Source organism: Brassica napus, chromosome A1, assembly GCF_020379485.1.
Source record: "Brassica napus cultivar Da-Ae chromosome A1, Da-Ae, whole genome shotgun sequence".
In the NCBI taxonomy this organism is placed as follows: domain Eukaryota; kingdom Viridiplantae; phylum Streptophyta; class Magnoliopsida; order Brassicales; family Brassicaceae; genus Brassica; species Brassica napus.
The window spans coordinates 25,216,948-25,226,163 of record NC_063434.1 but is presented as its reverse complement, the minus strand read 5'-3'; the positions used below and the strand labels follow the sequence as shown (position 1 = coordinate 25,226,163).

The 9,216-nt window shown below is 36.0% G+C and overlaps 2 pseudogenes; both read right to left on the bottom strand.

The window, feature by feature from the left end:
* Window positions 1–376: 376 nt before the first annotated feature.
* LOC125575676 lies at window positions 377–3,204 on the bottom strand (annotated as a pseudogene).
* Window positions 3,205–3,360: 156 nt separating this feature from the next.
* On the bottom strand, window positions 3,361–7,810 carry LOC125575490 (annotated as a pseudogene).
* Window positions 7,811–9,216: the final 1,406 nt, after the last annotated feature.

The window sequence follows — 9,216 nt, the reverse complement described above, 5'->3', positions numbered from 1 at the left end:
AAAAAAAAAAGATACATCTTGTACTTTATCATGAATTTATTAGCAGAAAGTGGTTTATAAATTGAAGCTTTTTAAATTATTTACATTTTTGTATAAATACAAATCTTGAGTTAAGTGTTTTGTATTCAAGTTTACAAATCTTGGGTTAAGTGTTTTCTATTCAAGTTGGATGTTTGTAAACTTGATAGTATTTGGCCATATATAGATTGGTTACGTTCTGTAACTTAATGCGTATAGATGTAGGTTACATACTATGTTGTTACATAAAAATGCTGTCACGATATCAAATGTGAATAAGAGGACTCTCCTTTACAATTGCTAAGTGTTCTTGACAGATGTGCAGAGCTATCAACATTTATTGGAAAACAGAGAAAAAGACATGATAAAAATTTTGAAATTGATAAAATAAAATCTGGTCTGAGAGTTGGATTAATTATAAAGACATTGTGTAGCCATATACCACTTCAGAGACCATCCCCGATTATCCATCGTTTACAAAAAAATATCAAGCTCCTCTCCTGTTCATTTTGTGATTGCAGCTGATCCATTGATACATTTTTCTGCATTGAATCTTCCCTCTTACAGTTAATACATGTCTCAAGGTTGTAATCAAAATTCATATAACATGTAGTTATAAAGTAACCTCAGGTACGTCTGATGCACTCTTTGTTGAGTTCAATAGCATCTATTTCTTCTTGGTCTTCCTCTTCCTCGTCTTCTTCTTGTTCCGCAGCAGAAGCTTCACACTTTGCAAAACTAACCCACACCGCCACACCTTGTAATGCTTTGTGCGGTCCAATAGTCGATCATATAAAGCTCGTGTCCTCTCTGATTCTCCTTCTGATATCTCAAAATCTATGTACGCCTTCCACACCAAAAAAAAATTAAAATTTCAATGATCCAAGCGATTCAAGTCCGAGGATTATTTTACTTTTTTGAATCTATTGGACTGAATATTTTACCATCCATAGCAGTTAGGGCATGTCAAGTGCTGGCTGAGATATTGCAAGCTCAAAGGTAGTTCTAGCTAGTTCAGTCTCATCAAGAGACCTCTCTAGCTCAGCGTATTTGCTCCAAGCATAGCAATTCTCTGGAGACCACTCAAGATAAAGCTCATAAAGCTTTCTACATCTATCTATGTTTCCCAGCTGGAGCTCAATCTCAATGTAGTTCTTGAATATCTGTTTACGGAAGAAAAATATAACCAAAAATAAGTACATTAAATGAAAGCAATGAAACATATAACGTTCAAACACATTTCATGCTTACTTTATCTTTTGGAGCTTTCCCAATAGCGTTTGTTTCCTCATATATGCCGAGCACTGGCGAGATTCAATAGCCAGATTTCAAACTGAGCAGCAAGCAACCATATTTTGGCAAAGGAAAATTTGGAGTGTGGGATAAGCTTAAGACATTCTATGTAATGTTTGGTAAGATGAATACAGACAGCCAGACTAAACTGCTAGGGTGAAACACAAATGAAAGTAACTTCACAAGTTTCAGAATAGGTAGGCTTTGGCGTACCTGTATACATCTCGTGTACGCTCCACATCTTCCGTCTTAATCTCTTTATACAATGCATAGTTAATCCTACACCAATTAGTTATATCAGTGTCACTGTTTCAGTAAATCGCAGATCAAAATATGCTAATAAAAGACAAACAACCAACAATAGCTTTCCACATAGTGCAACAATCTATTTCAAAAGATTAATTGTGACATGAATGTGCAGCTTAAAACTCAATAAGAGCTAATACTGACTAAGTCAACCAAACCCAAACCCCATATTAACCTTCTTATGCGTAGCATGGTCGACATCTTACGCAAACCATGAACCCAACATTCTAAAATAATTCTGCATTATTGTCAAAATCGCAGAACCAAATATGCTAATAAAAGACAAATAATAATAGCTTTCACTGTTAAAGAAACTAATTATGCAAACCATGATCAAACTCTAACAACTCAGTTTAAAGAATTAACCTTCTTATTCAACGCATGATTCACATAACTACGTAATAAGTAAACATTCTAATTCTAGCTAAATCAATTATGCATTATTTCCAAAACCAAACTGAAAAAGAATAAACTCACCAGAGATAGATGTGTGTTTGCCAGTATCGTTTCTCTTCAGGAGATGGAATATTAGCAATAGCCATCTCATAGATCTCTCTTATCCTATATTTGTTCCCCACAGTTTCTTCAAGCATAGCGTAATCAAACCAAGAATCATAGTTCAAAGGGTTCTTCCTCACTTCATCTTCATACTGAAACCTCCTATTCCCAGCAATGGCGTCCTCAATCCCTTCCTTATCACCATACTGTTTCTCAAACGCCACAAAATTTTTATAAAAATCCTAAACTCTCCCTGTAGGAATATGATCAAAAGCAAACTTGTAGATAAACCTAGCACGTTCCGGCTCCTTGCATCGCTCTTCAAACTCAGCTAACGCCACAAAGAGTGTCTCGGCTTCTTCATCGTCCGCAAGCTTCTCAGTGGCGCGGCGTTCGTACACGTACTGCTCGCTCCAAGAGGGCTGATTACTAACCGAAAGTAATCAGTATCTATATATATAAAGAACAGTTAATGTATACATCTTACCCTAATCATCCATCTAGAACCAAAATATCTGATGTTCTGAACCCAACTAAAAACCTGCACAAACAGTCACAAAGGCTCTCAAAGTTCAGATTTTTAAGTGAAAGAAACGGCAAAGAGAGTAATGTTAACCCAATTAATGATAGATTACACAAACTCAACAAAGGCAATCTACCAGTGAAATAAATATTAATTAAGCTCTATGAATCGTAAACCTAAAAGGTTAAATCACATGATTGAGAAGAAATAACATTGATATGCCCAGCACAGACACATTTCGGGATAATAATTTTGAAATTAATCAAACTGAGAACCTCTTAAGGCGACGAAGGGAGGCGAAAGAGAAATTTTCTGAAACTGTAGAGGGAAGAGAAGAGAAAACAAAAGAAGAAGATGAGATTTCGATTCGATTAGTCGGACCGTTTTAGATAGCGTAAGGAAGTTCAGACATCGTCTTTCCGTCGCACGAAGAAGAGAGACGGTCGTCATCTACCAGGGCCGGCTACAGGATCCAAATTAACAGCCCAACACGCAATAAACAATGAAAGCCCATCCCGAATTGGATTAAATGAAACGATGTGTTTCATTGGTCGGACACGTGTCGTCCTCTCGTGCAACGAATTTCCTAGCTGGATGCTGACGTGGCACGCCCAGGAGAGAGTAAACTCTCTTTTATATAATTAGATCTTTGTGATATATATCTATTATAAATTCTTTAATCTAAATGGTCTTGCGAGAAACATATTGATAAACTCTCGATATAACAAATGAAAACACCCAAGGGCATTCTTGGCATTGTCGGAATAAAAATATGCGTATAAAACACTATTGTTCAGTTTCCATTCACGTGGCTTGGATATAAATGTGTATATGTTTCTTTTATTTGGGTCTCCTACGTCTCAGATTTGATGCAGAAGGAGCCTGATGAGCTCTGAGCATTGTCACTGGTCAAATCGCTGCTACCAAATGTTTGGCTTTCAAGTACCAATCTCTTGAATTTCTTCACGTCTTCTTTGTACTCCGTTGAGGTATAATCTGAGCTCCCGTCTAAGTTGTAACTAGTGATGTCTCCTAGAGCAACCCCTTGGATTAGGTCATCTAGAGATATGCTCTTGTCAAATGCTCGAACTATCTGAAATGACTCCCAAGTTTCAGAGGAATTCACAAAGTTTGTTTTCTTTCAAAATCCATGTTTTCAATCTGATTGTACCTGGCTCATTTTTGGTCGGTGCTTTGCTGAATGTTGGACACAAGCATCAGCGCAGAGAACCATTCTCTTGATTTCGCTAATGTCAAAATCTTTCTCCAGTCTCGGGTCAACAAGACCATGGTAGTTTCCAGTGTTTAAGGCTTGTAACATAAGAGGCTTTGCCTAGTGCAAGATGTAAAATTTTAGAACCGTGCCCAAAAAAAAAAAATTTGATACTAAGGGAAAACGAAAATTACTCACCCAATCAACGATGTTTTCTTCATCTGCAAACGGATGTGATTTACCAACAGGCCGGCGTCCAGTTATCAGTTCCAGAAGCATAACTCCGAATGAGAAGACGTCTGATTTGTCGCTGAGTATCCCAGAAGATGCATATTCAGGGGCTAAGTATCTGCATCCACATCACAAGAAACAAGTTTAAAGATTGTCACTGCAGGACAGGTTGCATATAGAAAAATGTTTCCATACCCGCATGTTCCCATGATCCGAGTAGAAACATGAGTATCATTGTCTAAACAACACTTGGCGAGTCCAAAATCTGCTAACTGATGAATCAATCATGTTTACTTAGTCGTACGTTTCAAATAAACCTTGACAGGTTATTAAAAGTTAATTTTTAAATATACCTTTGCCTCGTAGCTATCATCGATAAGAACATTAGCAGCCTTTACATCACGGTGTATAGTTTTAGGGTTACCTGATGAGAAATAAAGACAGAGAAAAAAAAAACACTATTAAGAGTCTTTGAAAAACATGTGTTCAATACAACTTAAAGACAAGACCATTTTACTCACAGTCTTCATGTAAGTATGCCAATCCTCTAGCTGCTCCGGAAGCAATCTTCATCCTCTTTGACCAATCCAATGGTCTCCTTTTTTCTGCAAATATTACAATATAGTGTAAGGCAAGGTGGTGAAATTAATTTTCAGAAACCATTAATCGCATGTACCATGCAAATGAAACTCCAGCGTTTTATTGGGCAAAAACTCATAGACAAGCAATCTTTGAGTTCCGGTTACGCAGTAACCAAGGAGGGACACAAGATGCCTGTGATGGACTCTACTTATAATCTCTATCTCTGCCCGAAACTCCCTGTTCCCCTTGTCCGCTTCCAGCTTTAAGCTGCTTAATCGCAACCTCCGTTCCATCGGGAAGAACTCCTTTATGAACATAACCAAACCCGCCTTGGCCAATGAAGTTGACATTGGAGAAGTTATCGGTCGCTTGCGCCAAGTCTTCATATGTGAACATGTTGTTTGCCATTTCTGAGGAGCTACTTTGATTATTGCACTGCTGAAGATTATTATCATCATGATCTATAAAATCATTATCAGAAGAATATTAATAGTTGATTGATTTACTTTTATTTAGTCAAAAGCATAATTTGGTACGTACCAGAACTGGGATAACGACCAAGCTTGGCTCTCCTCTTGAGGATAACTAAAACAATGACTAAGATCAAAAATATTGATGCTGCAACTGATGCAATAACCATGGTCTTCTTCTTCGTCTTCTTCTTGTTTGTGGTTGCGCATGAAGCAGAGGAACATATCCCAGGATTTCCTTCGATGCTAGAGTTTTTTCACGGGGGTAAATATTGTAAACACACATTTGACTAGAAAGGTTTGAAGATTTAATTAGTTACCTCAGTGAAACCAATCCTCTTTGCACTTTATCTAGGAGACTCGTAGGAATTGAACCATATAGCAAATTGCTTGACAGATTTCTGCAAGCAGCGGAGTCAAAAACAGAGGTTATAACATGTTAGTTTAGTCGTGTGTATAAACTATAAATTTTACATTCTAACAACTTACATGACTTTTAAACTTGTCATATGAGCTAGGAATTCCGGGACCGGACCAATCAGGCTGTTGTTAGAAAAATCACTGCAATAAGAAACATAAAAATTCCAAACCCATGACAATATTTTCTCAAATAACAACTTCTCCTGCTATGTACAATTATACTTACAGAACTTGTAAACTACTTAGGTTTGATATGGTTTCCTGTATCTCCCCGGTTAAGCCATGGGTAGTCAAGTTCCTATTTCCATATGCCAAAGATTTTTAAAACCTTTTTTGTGAAGAACAAATCATATATTCTGTTCTAGAAACAGAACAAACTCAAAACTTACAATGAAATGATCTTTGGTTGCTCACTGTCAATGTAACTGCAGTTAACACCAGACCACATGTAATCCCGCGGTACGCATGGATCTCCTTGCCAGTCAACCTTATTGATGCCGCAACTCAACTTGATGTTTATCATCGTATCAACTGATTACCATTTTGCTTAGGTTAGTATATTTTTTTGGTCCAGATCAACAATAAGACATAAAAATAGTTTGTTCAAAAAATTATAATTATTTATATAACCTTCTTTTGTATCGGTTTCATTCTGCGATAAAGAGTTCACCATGTAGACCTCCATGGCGTTGAGCAGAGGAGGCAGTGTGGAACTCGCAGTCTTTTGAAGCGAAAATGTGCACTGTCCATTTGCGTTCGGACCGAGTTCATCTCGGAAAAAGGATCTAGTATAGAAACTTATTGGCTTAAAGGGCTCTATGATGAGTCTTCCGTTGTACATCACCTTTAACTCTCTGGTGTCGTTGGGATTGAGCTCTTGGATCTCTGAGAAGTGTAGGCAGACGTAGAACCGTGATGTCTGGTGCAAACCGGTTAGCGAAATGTTCATATGAGCGTCCGGGTCTGTTGGAACAGAGGCCGTGGCCATAACATTTTCTGCCACCTTAAATCCATTATCGTTGTCTACACTATTATCGGTTCTAATCTGTGACCAGTTTTCAGAGTTGTATGGCAGCCAAATACGATCAAAGACATCTGCTCCATAGACACCAGATCCGTACCTAAAACAATATATAAGGAGCATGTTTAGTACTTGTTCGTTTCATTGTTTTTTAACATGAACTTGAAACTAAAACCTTAAAGATTGTTTAGAGAAGGAGCCAATGTCTGCTCTCAAGAAAGTCTGCAAGGACCCCGACTCGTTCGCGTACGCTTTGCTGGTGAGTTTACGCAGCTCTATAGCGGAGATGAATGGCGTTGAATCCTCTGTTTTGACGAGACAGACTTGTAACCTGCTAGTGGCCAATATGTGTATGATTTCAAATGTTTCAGACTTGGTCTCCTCGGCGGTTGAAACTGTCGCCCATTTGTTAGGCCCGAGGTGGAGATCGAACTTAGTAGAGGGTCTTGTGTCATAACCACCATGGAAGAAAATGGCCCTGATCAGATACTTATCGCCTGTGGTCATGTTGAAGGTATAGCAGCTTCTAGAGCTCTGTGGAAAACTCCGGAGGTACCTTGCGGAAGAAGTTAAACAATTAGTTACCTATACCTAGTTTGATCTTGATAATGTTTTCTATACTCTCTTTATACCATGTTTGTTGCTCTGATTTGCTCTGGTACGATGATTTGATGCTCCTGCCAATGCCGGTATCGATGTAAGGCGCATCAGAGCTGTATGTTATATTTGTTGCTTTTTCTAGGAAGCTAGTTCCCATCGGAGCACCACAAGTTAAACTGGTGAATCCTGTAAGAATAAAAACCAAGAAGAATTGTTTAAAAAAAAACTAAACGGACTTTGTTTAGATATCTTTTTTAGTTTTAAATTAAATTAGCTTCTTTTTTTTTTTACCTGACGGATTTTCAGCAAGACCAAAACGTAAGAAAAGTTGTGGAAGAAGAACAAAAAGATACATGGAAAACCCCATCATTCTCATAATTCTCTGACAATTTTAAGAAAAGGAAAAAAGCGGATGAATAGAAATGAACACAGATTTGATTTATATTACGGTTATTATTGCGACCTCAGAGTCAAATTTAGTGATCAATTCTGATCTAATTATTTGTCTACTTTCGTGTGTTGTTTATGAATGTAGACTATCCTGTACAACAACATTACAAGTGGTTTAAGACATGTTTTTAAAACCTAAACAGGCGGGCCTAATACAACAAGTGAGGTGTACATAATTTATCCGACCACGTGATGTGTTTTTTGTAGTTGTTATTTTTCACTATGTTTGGTTAGAATGCAATGCTAACCAACAGTTGGAACGGTTAACCAAAAGGTCACAATGTTAATCATCAATGGCTCAAAACATCCACATTTGCAATGGTTTATCACCAAAATTGCAACATTTTATGACTAAGCTGCTTAGGGTTTTCTGTGGGTGAGTAGATGTTCTCGAGATAGGTTTGGTGTATTAACCAATAAAGAAGAGAAATATGTGGTTTTATCCAATTTGGTGGATGAGTTCTCCATTTCCCAAGATAGGTTTGGTGTTTCCTTCTTTTATTTTGTTTTCACATATTTTATAAAAGTTACAATCTTATAAAATCTTGCAAATAGGTCTGTGTAGGTATATGGACAAACATCTAGTTAAAAATGTAAATATCTAATTTTAAACAATTCTTAGAGGATATATTGAATATATTCTAAAATGATATATGTATATATTATTATTTTTCATTAAATATATTTGCAAAACATTAGAAATTTATCCAGATAAAGATGTTTTGTAATGTCAGAAATATTTTGTGCAAATTTATTGAAAGAGTTTAAAAGATGATTATTCTAACTTTTGATTCAATATAATCACAAATTTAATATTGGCTAGACGACATTGACGTAGTATTAGACTAACTATATACACCATAACCTAAGATTTATTGCAATCATAAAACCATATTATGAACCGATTATGATATATTGCATAAAGGTTAAATACAGGAATATAACCTCTTTGATCACTTAAATGTTATTGTTAGACTAAATTTAAATTTCAAAAATATGGTTTAGTTGTGCTATTCTAGAAAATAGTTGGAATATTCTAACATGTCACATGTAGATTTTATTGTGAATGTTATTTCGTAAACAAATTGTATTAATGTAAGAGAGCTGCATATCTCGAAAATTGTTTGAATATCAAGTTATCTCAAGTTAACTACTATGCCATGTGTTTATGTAGAAAACTAAAGATTCCAATAATGAAATATCGTTTGTTTGTATGCTGATAACATGTTTATATTTATTAACCAATAAATGAGAGAAACATGTGGTTTTATCCAATTTGGTGGATGAGTTCTCCTTTTCCCGAGATAGGTTTGGTGTTTCCTTATTTTATTTTGTTTCCACATATTTTAAATGGTGAGATTCATATTTAAAAAAAAACAATTTATCCTCTAAACTAAGTCACCAATGAAAAATTGTATTTTACTTTAATTGTGGGGTTGAAAAAAACCAAAAAAGTAGTTGTAATTTTTTTAAGAAAAAATATTAGAAAACCAGAAATCAATGGTGAGCGACATCCGTCAAACCAAAATTTAAGGAGGTATATAAATTAAATTAGATGTATAAAAGGTGATATACGTTTAAATTTTCTTAA